General features: G+C 49.1%; 1 pseudogene; it reads left to right on the top strand.

The window, feature by feature from the left end:
- Window positions 1–12102, top strand: part of LOC143382659 (E3 ubiquitin-protein ligase RNF213-like) — a 95798-nt pseudogene that overhangs the window by 23087 nt on the left and 60609 nt on the right.

Below are 12102 nucleotides of genomic sequence, written 5' to 3'. Positions count from 1 at the left end.
GTGCAGGTTTATGTGTAAATTGCTAGATTCAGATCCTGTAGTGGGAAAGCACTGGGTGTGGCAATAAAAACCCAGGGCCAATGATTGTCTCAGCCAAACCAGCTGCTCTTTTCTACACCAGGACATAGACAGGAGTAGTGTGTGGTCCTGAAGGTGGCTGCTGTGTGCACGGGCCATAGCAGCCTGCTGGGGAAGAGTACACCGTATTACACACTGCATACTTGGCAGCACACAGTTAAGGCTCCTCCTTGTCTTTTCCTGGTTCATGGCTCTGTTCCTTTTATCACTGAGCAAAGCCCCCTTGTCTGGATGTTCTTGGGTTGGTCAATTCTCCCACTGAAGGTCATCTCAGCTGCACTCTGTGTGTGTGTGTGTGTGTGTGTGTGTATGTGTGTGTGTGTGTGTGTGTGTGTGTGTGTGTGATGCTGGGGATGAACCAGGGTCTCGTGCTTGCTAGCCTAGCACACTACCACGAAGATGCACCCCACCCCCCTGCTATCTTTGTTTTTAATGGTATAGATATACTTGGTCTTCTTATAATACTATACGAGCCTCATATTATTGTGAGATAAATAATCTGGCAGTTAAAATAGTCATATTTTAAAATGTTGCCCTCTAGTTGCTCCAAAAGCTCATGTTCCAGGTTTTGATTCCAGAGACAAGATAGGCAGAGCATGAAGCTGCAGCATGGATCTGCCTTTTTCCTGGGTGCTGTGCAGATGCTTCCCTGCACCCATGGAGTGGCCTCTGATATGAGCTTGTCCTGTTGCAGTTTATTTTTGTACTACTGCAGGGTTTCTCAAGACAGGTGAATTTCAAAAGATATCATGTGTAGTCCAAGAACTATGTTCACTGTAACGTGGGCTCAGACCTTCAATCCTGAGCACTGTGGTTCTCCTGGCTGATTCTGTCCATTGGAAGGGTCTCCTCCTCCCAGTCAGGAGATGCACTAGGGTAAAACTTTAACCTTACAGGTACAGGCATAGCTGAGTGGGGCGTCAGCACATCTGGAAACACCACTGACTGCTGCAGGCACCCTGTGGGCGTGGGGCTGGTGTGAGGTTCTAGCTGCAAAGAGGTGAGGGGGCAGGGACTTACCGCTCTCCTTACCTGATTAGGAACGGAGGAGAAGCTGTTAGCCAACATCACAGAGGACGCCAAGAGGTTGATGGCTGCTGCCAGCTCTGTCTTCATGAAGGTTGCTGGTGACATCCTGGATGGGTCCATATTGGTCAGACGTTTGGAGCTGATACTGAAGCACAAAAGTCAGTTTCTGAACCTGTGGCAGTTAGGTGAGCTGAGGCCAGGCTGGTAAGAAGCCTATGTTCACATGTGTGCTGGCTGTCCTCCTCTATGCCACCAAGTGGAGGCCTTCTTGCCCTTCTGGTGGTGACTGTGGGGGCACTCCCAGGGAGAGAAAGGGATGCCGTGAAGTTTGTTTCCTTTGGCTGACTTTGTCATTGTTTTCCAGAGACAGAAAGTTCTTCATTCCAAGAGAAAAATTGTGACATGGAAGAGACACTGAACTGGAGGATGGATGAAGTTATGTTTCTGAAGAGAGAGAAGAGACAGGTGGACAGCCTCCTGAGGCTATATGGGAAGGTGAAGCACCTCGTCCAAGGTACTGCTCCCGCAGTCACGCTGGACACCCTTGAGAGCTGTCACAGGGACGAAGCAGGCCACAAATGGAGGGGCCTTATTTTTCAGGGAGAAGCTTTTAAAAAACATTCTTGACCCAGTTTTCAATGTATTTGCCTGGGGAAACACCTTCCCCTTGTACATTCTTGTCTGTGTGCCTCCACACCCATTGATGTTCCTGATTTCCCAGTGTCAGTGTCCTATGCTGGCTTCCCAAGGAGGGGAGGTATAGATCTTTCTCCAATCTGTGCCCTGAACATGAGGCTGCTTGCTGCTCTGTCACTCCCAGTGGTGTCCTGAGTTACTGGTACCTTCTTCAGGGTAGGGCCTTCACCATGGTGTGAACATAGGATTCACAGGTGAGCCGTGTGGTGGACCATGGCCACTCCATGGTTCTGGCACAAAGTTTCTGTAGCTGGTAGAATTGCATTTCTTGCCTTGGTACTTCCTTTTCCCCTTTTTCATTGTGTTTATTTCAAATTCAACCCAAAACTGTACCAGCTATCTGAGTGGATGTCTCTGAAGAGTCTTCCAGGACAGAGGGCTTATTTTCCCTAGCAGGGAGGTAGCCCTCCATCTCCCTTCGTCTCCCAGGTTTTCTTGGATCTGGCCTGTGCTTGACTCCTGTTTGACAGAGAGTGGCATCTACTGCTTGCTGGGACAGGGACATAGGAGGCCAGATACAGAACTGTGCCCTGCTGTAGGTTGATCATTGGGCCAGAGGCAGAGTTTCCTTCAGAGTGCTGCCTGAGTGCTGCATTGGGACATCAGATACAACCTCACTACTGATCCTCTGTATGGAGCTTGTTGTCCTTCTCTGGATGCTCTTGAGAGCTGTGTGGCCCTGGTGTTCTGAGGTTGACATTAATCTGTGCCTGGCCTTGGGTCTCTTTTCCATCTCTAGGATGGGGCACTGACAGGTCTCAGCCAGAGATTTAGTCTTAGAGCTCTAGGGCGTTCTCCTGAATTGGTTCATTGTGCTTTCCCTCTTGCAGGGTGCACATCAACAGCTGCTGGGCCTCCTGGCATGGTTGCCTGACTCCCATGACCTCTCTCCTGCTTGGGCTTCGCTTCCTGAGCCTCCTAACCTCCTCCTGCAGCCTGGACATTGAACTTTTCATGTCAGCTCCCTCATACACTGAATTTAAAGGCACTCTCTTTTTCCTTGAAAGATCTGTCCATTTTTGTACTACGCTATTCTCATGGTTCATGATTTCAGTATGTTTTATTTCAGAGATTATTGGTATTTTTAAAGGTTTTCTTTTTCTTTTCCTTGCATATTTTCCAGTTTCATCCAAGTTGCTTTTTTCTGTTAGTTTGTTTGTCTTTCTTTCTTTCTTTCTTTTCTTTTTTGTATGCTTGGGATGGAATGAAGGCTTTACTTTTCTTTTTTTTACATGGTGCTGAGGATCAAACCCAGTGCCTCACATGTGCTAAGCAAGCAGTCACCAGTGAGCTACAATCCCAACCCAAACCTAGGCTCTGAGCTTGCCGGGTAACCACTCTGCCACTGAGCTACACCAGCCCTGTTGAGGTTTTTGGTATCTATTTCCCACTTTAAAGCTTTTCCTATTCTAGTTGGAGATTTTTGTTTGTCTGTGTCTATGAAGGCAGTCCCCACAAATGGATTGATAGGTTGAGTGCTTCTGGGCCAAGGCCCTTGGGGTTCTGTGGCTGCCCCTAAATTGACCTGGTCCTTGAGGGCTTCTCTTGAGGGCTGGTCATATTTGCAGCCCCTGCCTGCCACCAGGTTTCTGGAGCCAAGAGGGAGAGGAGGAGGAGTCTCTGCTTTACTCCTGCTTTCCTGCCTTGGTGGCTATGTCGTCCTCTTGGTCCTTAGATTGAATACTCCCTGTCCTCTGGAGCTGCCCAAGACAGGTGTGTGTTTAGAAGTAGCCTCCAGGCCTGAGAGCCCTGTAGGTGGTCCTTCCTGCCCCTTGCCAGGTAGAGAGAAGCCCCCATCTGCCTCCATGGTGGAGGTGGACTCTCACCAACTGCTTCTTAAACAGACTTGGAACCAATTCCAGTTCCCTCTCTGCCTCTCCCAGTCTAGGGTGCTAGGCCTGGCTGAGCTTATGTCTGCTGTGGCCTCAGGTTCTGTATTCTCAGGCCCCAAGTGTCTTTTGCCACTGGTGTGGCTGTCTTTCCACTTCCCAGCTTGTGTTGCTATCAGTCTCCTTTTCTACTCTCCTCGTTCCTGCTGATTCTGATCTTTCAAAAGTAATTTCTAATCTGCCACAGGAGTGGGATTTGTGGGGTGGGATAAATGTGTGTTTCCAACTGTCCCCTCCATACAAGAGCTTACAGTCTATTTTTAATTATTAAAACTGATGAGCAAGCCCAAGGCAAGATGGAGGGGAGAAGGGATGAATTTGTACTGAAACAAAAATCCCAGCAATGGTATTTGCTTAAAGAAATGGTTTTCTTAAAGAAATGATTAGAAATTCTAGGAAAGTAAAATAAGATGACTAGCAGTTTAACATCAATATTTCCTATGGTTTCCCAAGTGGACTTTGGAGAGATTGAAGCAAGACACTCAGAAGATCTGAACCACAAAAGACTGAATGAAGCCATGAGGGTGAGCCAGCTGGCATCCTCAGCCTGCAAGCAGATGACGCACTACAACCTGGACTGTGAGGTCCAGGAAATGGCTGCAAGGATAGACTTGCTGATGGACAGCCACATCTTCCAGATCTTCTGGGAAGAAGCTGCAGAGTCATTAAGCCATCCCCAAGGAGAATCTGAAAGGCGAACCCTTGTAGAGGCCTATGAGTACTTGTACTCGCCTTGTTACCAAAAGTTCATGAAATTGTATCAGGATCTGAAGTCAGGAGAGGTCACCATTGGAGAAATCAATGTCATCTTCAAGGACTTTTTAGCTAAATACAATGACCTGACTTTAGACCTCCAGATCATGTGTAAAGTAGACCCCCAGGCCCAGAGGGGCTGGATCTCAGAGCGTGTTGAACAGATCAAGGAGTACCATAGCCTGCACCAGGCAATCAGCTCGGCCAAGGTCATCTTGCAAGTCAAAAACAATTTTGGATTGACCGGTGACTTCAGTGTTATTTACACTTTAATAAACTTTGTAAGTTTATTTTCTGGGGACTCCTGGGAGGTAGGGGCCTACCTCAGACTCCTTGGAAGCCCCAGGGCTTCTGGGAAGGTCAGTGTGGCAGCACCCTTCAAGGACTCTCATCTAGGTTGCACTATGTCTGGAATATTCCAAGCCCTGGGTTTTTACCTTTGCTTGAGACAATGTGACTGTTCCTTAGCTAGTAAATTTTCTTGAGTTGATACGAAAACCCAAAATTAGGGATAGAAAAACCATCCCTTTTCTAAAGGAATCTCATCTCTTTAGGTTGTAAAAGCACAAAAGGAAATATTTTGTCAGCTGTCCAGGTACCTCTCCCTAGTTCTGGTGGAAATGCCAAATGGTACCTTGTTCCTGTTGTAACTCAGGCCTAAGTCTCTTCTTCCTATTTCTTAGCCTCAGGTTTCTAAGACGTGTGTAGCCCATTTTTCAGTAGAGACAGGTGTGATAATGCTTAGAATTTAGCACAGAGTATGGAAGTGTCCATACCTAAACTTGAACCCTTCAGTATATCTGTGAGTAACTCCCCAAAACAGAGAAGCCAACGACATGGACCTGGCAGGACTATTGTGAGGAGCAGGTTTCAAAGTCCAAGTAAGCTTCCCCATAGGACCTTGGGTACCGGTGACAGTAGCTACTGCTGCCCAGCAAGGAGGGCTGTGGAGGTCATGCTATCCTTGGTGCAAGAGTGTGTCATGCTATTGCCTTAGCAGCTGCTGGTCCAGGCATGTGGGGGCGGGGCAGGCATGTGTAGTCTCTGGTGTAGCCCACAGCAGAGCTTCATCTTGCAGATTGATGACTTCGAGGTCACCCTCCTTGAGACACTGGACCAGATCAGCCTGCAGCATATCTGGGCTAAGAAGCTGCTGCAGGACATCAGCGAGCCCTGCTGCCAGTGTCTGGAGGAGTTGGCCCTGCAGAAGGAGTTGGTCAGCTGGCTGCAAAAGGCCCTGGGAGGTATGGGGGGGACTTGACTTCAGTTGTTTGCCAAGTGGGGTTCCTGAGCTTGAGGGCACTCTGACTCATTCCTGTGTGTGCTTTAAGTGGGGGACAGTGTCTGCTTCCAGCCCCCCAGTGGAGTCTGCATCAGGATGGCTTTTCAGGGTTCTGGTTAAAACTGTTTGCTTTGCTGCTCTCTCCATCTGTGTTTGTAAGCATCTGGATTTCCTTTGCTCCTTCTAACTCATTCTGCCAGAGGCCTAGGTAAGCTCTTGCAGGCAGAGGGGCATTGCTGCTCTAAGCTTGTAGAAAATGTGCATTCTCTTCCAGCCTAGCGCTAGGCAGCCTGCATGGTTGTGTGGACTAGATAGAGGCAGGGGAGGAGAGGTGAGAAAGAAAGTTCAAGGAGGAGGAGCAGGGGCAGAGGCCTAGAAGACCACCTCCTGCTGCCACTAAGGCTGTGCTGGCTCCAGCTCTCATCCAGAGCTGTGCTGCTTCCACCTTGTACTCCTGAGTCTGCTTTGATGTACATTCTTTGATTAGTAATTAACCCTGGGGGAATTATCTCAGTTTTTAAAATAATTGTCCACATATTATTAACCAACTGAATCTGAATTGTTTAAGTGATGATGTTTGTGGATTAAAGGAAATAAGTTACACACAAGCCTAGAACAGTGCCTGAGACATTGTTTGGTAAAGGTTAGATGTTGGTCAGTGGTGTCATCATATGCTGCAAAAGAAAAGGTGCCCTGGTGTCCTAACTGAAGGCAGGAAGTATCACACATCCTAGGTGTTTACTTAGTGTCTATTGATGGCCTCACAAAGGATTGTGCTCCAGGTGAGACTTGTGCAGAATCCTGGAGTGGTCCTGTGCTGACCTGTTCTCTGCCCCAGGCATCACCGAGCTCCAGGTATTTGTGGACCTGGCCTCCATCTCAGCTGGAGAGAGTGGCATTGACGTGGACCGGGTGGCCTGCTTCCATGATGCTGTGCAGGGCTATGCATCCCTGCTGTATAAGCTGGACAAGAAGGCAGGCTTCAGTGAGTTCATGGAACAGTTGAGAGAACTCTGGAAGGCTCTGCAAAATGATCCCCATCTGCCCCGTAAATTGGTGAGCCTTGTTCCTGGTTCCAAGGCATGGAGGTCTTGCAGCCCTGGGGAGCAGCTGTGCTTTGAGGGCATGTGGGCATGGAGGCATGTAGGCATCCATTTAAACTGATGTTTAAAACCAGCTTTTCTTCACATATGGAAATGCTTTTTTTGTCTTGGGTTGGAACGGAGCTACAGAACTGCATGTTAAGAGCAGTCTCCACCCTACAGGACAAGTGTGGAAAGAGCATGGTAGGAAGTGTGCAAGAGGGTGTGCAGTAGTTTTCTCTGAATGGTAGTAATTGTCCTTTTGTTTGGTTACTTTTGAGTATTTTTCACAATTAATATTTATTTTTTTATCAGAAAAAAAAAAACACTTAAGTAAACTGCCTGTACCAGCATCTGAGTAAACGTACACTCATAACTTGCCCAACGAGAAGAGATGTCCAGAAGCCTGCATCAGCCTTGGGACAATTCTGTGTGTGATTGGAGGGTGGGGAGATGGACAGAGAGAGCAATTTGCTGTTTCATTTTTCTGCTAGAAGCTGACGTTCTGTTGCAATTTTTCAAGTTCTTCGGGTCATGCTCAGGGACCATGGCAGGACATTAAGATTTTAGGGCTCCTGTTCAGTCAACCATCTCTCTTCAGAGGGTCTTTGTTCTGGGAACCTAACAGGATGGTGGCATTTCACTTGGGAGTGTGGCCTGTGGCCATCCACCAATCATCCATAAGTGCAGGCCACATGCACTCCAAGTGTCAGCTAGGAACCAGGCACCAGCGCAGCCACACTGAGTGGCCAGGGTCCTTGGGGACTAGGCAGGGTCCTGAGGGACCAGTCAGAGGCACCTGAGACAGTCTCAGGCACTGGATGAGCAGCTACACCCAGAACCCTGGAGGAGAGTGGCTGGAGTTTGCCCAGCAAGGGCAGAGGCAGGAGGAGGACATCTAGGAAGACAGTCATTCGAACCCTGGCCCATGTTCTCTGCTTTTATCCCAACAGCGAGATTCTGCCAGGAACTTGGAGTGGCTGAAGACAGTGAAGGAAAGCCATGGATCCATTGAGCTCTTGTCCCTGTCCCTGGCCACAGCAATCAACAGCAGAGGCATCTATGAGATCAGGGCATCCACAGGTGACCAGAAGGTGAGCTCTCCCAGATTCCAGGTGCAGTGTTGGTGGCATGCGCTGGCCTGCTGCAGAGTCAGGGTTTCAGCCACCAGAAAATGGCCTCTAAACATGTTGTGCCTCCCAGATCTCCCCAGATGCCATCCTGAGCCTGATGCTCCCTGGGGGTCACAGTGACCTGAAGCCAGATCGCTCCTACACTTTGGAAGAGCTGAAGGATCTTTTAAACAAGCTGATGCTGATGTCTGGCAAGAAAGACCATAAGAATATGGAAGTGGAGAGGTTTTCTGAGGTGAGCAGGTGCCCTGTTGCCTCAGGCTGGGCATGCTCACTACCCTGATGCTTGCAAAGGGGAAGGGGCAGGGGTTGGCCTCTGGTGGACAGAGTGGCTCCAGAGAGTGGAGCTTGTGGGTCTGCAGGGTGCACCTTGCCTGGAGCCACATCTGAGGTGAGACAGGCCCTGGAGGCATCAGCTCCTCCTTAAGAACATCAGAAGGTTCTGTCACCATTGGTGGTTTATCAGCTGCAATTAGCAGGAGGTGACCAAGTAGATATATCTTAAGAAGAAGCACAAATGTCTTTGTTTACTCTGTAAATTGGTAAAGTCAAAACCCTCAAGATTCTAATGGGCACTCTTCTTCAAAACTAAAGTAATCAAGCCAGGTGTGGTGGCACATGCCTGTAACACCAGTGACTCAGGAGGGAGTCAGGAAGATTGCAAGTTAGAGGCCAGCCTCAGCAACCTAGTGAGATTCTGTCTTAAAATAAAAAGGGCTGTGGACACAGCTTAATGGTAGAACACCCTGTGTTCAATCCCTAGTACCAAAAAAAGAAAAAAAAAACCAAAAACCCTGAAATAATTGTTGACACAGGTTGTTGGTTTTTGTAAAAAAATCTCTCTCTCACTCTCTCTCTGTATATATATATATATATATATATATATATATATATATATATATATATATATATATCCTGTTATAGGTTCTTTCCTTACAGTTTATTTGTACTTCACAATTGACATTTTTTCCTCCAGTGTAGCCATAGAGCCAGGTCCTGGCACATACTAGGCAAGTGCTCTACCACTGAGCACAGTCCAGCCCACAGTCAACATTCTTATCTTCCACCTGATCTCTTCCTGAAGGTGGCTTCCCTCTCCCTAGGCTTTTCATGTTTCCCAGTGACCCTGTGGGAGGTGTGAACCCAAGCCCCTTGACTTAGAACCCGTGTGTGTCTAGATTGGCACGTCCTTCTTCACTAGCTCACTGTGACGTCTGCCTCATGCCCCTGTTTCCCGCAGTTATTCTGCCACGTGCAGCGGCTCATGCAAGCCTTCCTGAACCTGTACTCTGCGGGAAACATGCTGTTCCGGACCTGGACTGCCAAGGTCTACTGCTGCCCCAGGAATGGCATCTCCATCTGCATGGACTTCCACTTGGAGTTGGTAAGCCAGTTGACAGAGAGTAGGGACATCACCCAGCTCCTGGAAGCCCTCTGCAGGCAGATGGAGCACTTCCTGAATGACTGGAAGGAGCTGGTGAGCAGAAAGCACAGGGAGCACTTCTACCTCAACTTCTACACGGCCGAGCAGCTGGTCCTCCTGAGCACGGAGCTCAGGAAGCAGAGTCCCAGCGAAGCTGCCCTCATGATGCTGTCCTTCATCAAAGTCAACTGCACCCCAGCTGACGTCTTAAGGGCCACCGAGGGGTTCATTGAGGCCCCCAGACACCACGTGAGGACAGTGATGGAAAAATTACCTCCATTGCAATCCGCTGAGATCAGCCTGGTGACCAAGCTGAGGGCCACCATGGAACAGTTCCTGGAGAGCATGAGTGTCTTTCTGCCTGGCTGCCTGGACCTGGAGGCCCTGGGCCATTGTCTGGCTCGCCTGGCCAGGATGGGCAGGCCTCCTGTGGAGCGGTCTCTCCCCATGGGCCTGCAGGCTGGCCAGCCCAACCTGGTCTTGTGTGGCCATTCTGAGATGCTGTTGGCTACCTTGGCCATCTACATGCAGGCCCCAGGCCAGCCCCTGCCCACTTTCGATGAGGTGCTACTCTGCACCCTAGAGACCACATTTGAGGAGGTTGCCCTGTTCTTGCACTGATGCCTGGCCCCGGTTTCCCAGGGGCACAAGGTCTACAGCCTGCTGTTTGCGGATCAGCTGAGCTACGAGGTGGCCTGCCAGGCAGAGGCCTTCTTCCGTAGCCTGTGCACACAGTGTCCCCGGGAAGACTACTAGCTGGTGCTGGTCTGTGATGCAGCACGGGAATGCTGCTACCTGCCCTCAGCCTTCAACCAGTACAAAGTCCACCTCATCCCCCAGGCACCCCTCCATGCCATCCAGGACTACCTGGCACATCACTACCAGGTCCCAGCACAGACCCTGTCAGCGGCAACTGTGTTCAGAGACAGAATGTGTGTGGGGTTCGTGGCCTCAGAGAGAGCCAGAGTTGGTAATGAGAGCGCTGGGGTGGGCAGGCAGTCTCTCAGGGCTTCCCAATGACCCCTGCCTCTGCAGCAGTAGGCACCTCAGATGACACCCTCTGCAGGTGGGAAAGTGAGTCTCAGGAGGGTCTGACTCCCTGCAGTCAGTGCTTCCTCTAGAAGGGGCCCCCTTTCCACCCAGGTTGCAGTTCCTGGGAGCCCAGCTCCTCCTGGCATGGACTTCTCTGCAGGTCACTTTTTTCTTGTGTAAACCCTTGACCTTTTCTGGGTCCCATTAGTGTGAGCAAAGGAGGCACAGCTGCTCTGGCTCCAGGAGAAAAGTGCTTCGCACCCTCCCTTCAGTCACTGACATGTGTCCTTGGAAAGAAGTAGTGACTTCCATTCTGTTGATTTCATCCCATGAGCATCACTGTGCCCTGTCAGGACAAAACCTGCCCTCCCCTACCCACCCAGGACATGCCTCTTCTTTTACATTATTTCACTTCCACTGCTGTCCTCATGGAGAATGCCAAGATGCTGAGTGGGTGACAGCTGGGGACTCTGGCTTCATGGTGGAGTTGTGCTCTAATCTGATATTCCCTTGCATCACTTTTGAATTTTACACAGAGAAGTAACTGTTTTTATTATTTTTAAGCTGGATTTGCCCCAGGGGTGCCCTACCACTGAGCCACATTCCCAGCCTTTTTTATTTTTTATTTTGAGACATGGTCTCACTAAGTTGTTTAGGGCCTCACTAAATTGCTGACGCTGGTCTTGAAGTTGTAATCCTCTTGCCACAGTCTCCCAAGTAGGTGGGATTACACGCATGTGCCACTGCTCTTGCCTGAGACATAATTTTTAATCTCTCTGGATTCTCTTCCTCTGTGGTCCATGGGCTTGGGATCTCATTTCCTTATTTTAACATCACAGGGAAATCTCTTTATGTGAAGAGATTGCATGAAAAACTGAAAAAGAAGTTAAACAGTGAAAAGGTCCCTTTAAAGATTGTTCGGTTGACTGACACTCGGGTGGATGAGGGCTGCGTCCTGGGCTCCCTCCTGTCTTTCTGGGATTCTCAGTATGGGAAAAAGCCCATGATATTCCACTTTGATGTGACTGCTTCAGTAAGTTCCCATATGGCAACCAAATGGCCACATCAGAAGGTGTAATTCCAAGGGCCCCACCTGCTTCTCCCTGTGTGAAGAGTCCCTTCTTTCTACACCTACCTTTGGTCAGTACCCTTCTCTCAAGGAACAAGACAGGAGGGTCCTGGGGGTTGGGAGAGATGGTTGGCAATTGTGTATTTTTAAACCCGTGCTTCTCTGTCTTTAGGTACAGACTGGAACTTGGGTCTTTCTTTTCAAACTCCTCATTTTACAATACCTAATGGATACAAGTGGGAAAATGTGGCTTCAGAACCCGTGCCATTTATATATCATTGAAATTACAGAAAGAAATTTAGTGCAGTCAAGGAGGTCTTCAAAGCAGGTATGCACAAGGGCATTTGCAGGTGGTCATGGTACACTTTTGATTCTGTGGCCTGTGGCTTGGGGTGACACATCTTAGTTGTTTCCCACTTTTGCCTTAGAGGAGCAGCATGTACAGTGTCAGGGGAAATACATGCTTGGACTTAGAATTCAATGATGTCTGGAATGAGAATGCTCTTGTGTTGATTGGCAGCATCTTGGATTTGTCTGGATCTGTCAGATTGGTGCTGTGTGTCTGGGTTAAGTCCCAGCCATGCTGAGTGTGGGACATTCCTCTGTTGACAGACACTGTCTCTTATGTTCACTGCC

Source organism: Callospermophilus lateralis, chromosome 17 (assembly GCF_048772815.1).
Source record: "Callospermophilus lateralis isolate mCalLat2 chromosome 17, mCalLat2.hap1, whole genome shotgun sequence".
Classification (NCBI taxonomy): Eukaryota; Metazoa; Chordata; class Mammalia; order Rodentia; family Sciuridae; genus Callospermophilus; species Callospermophilus lateralis.
This window is presented reverse-complemented; position numbering and strand designations above follow the sequence as displayed.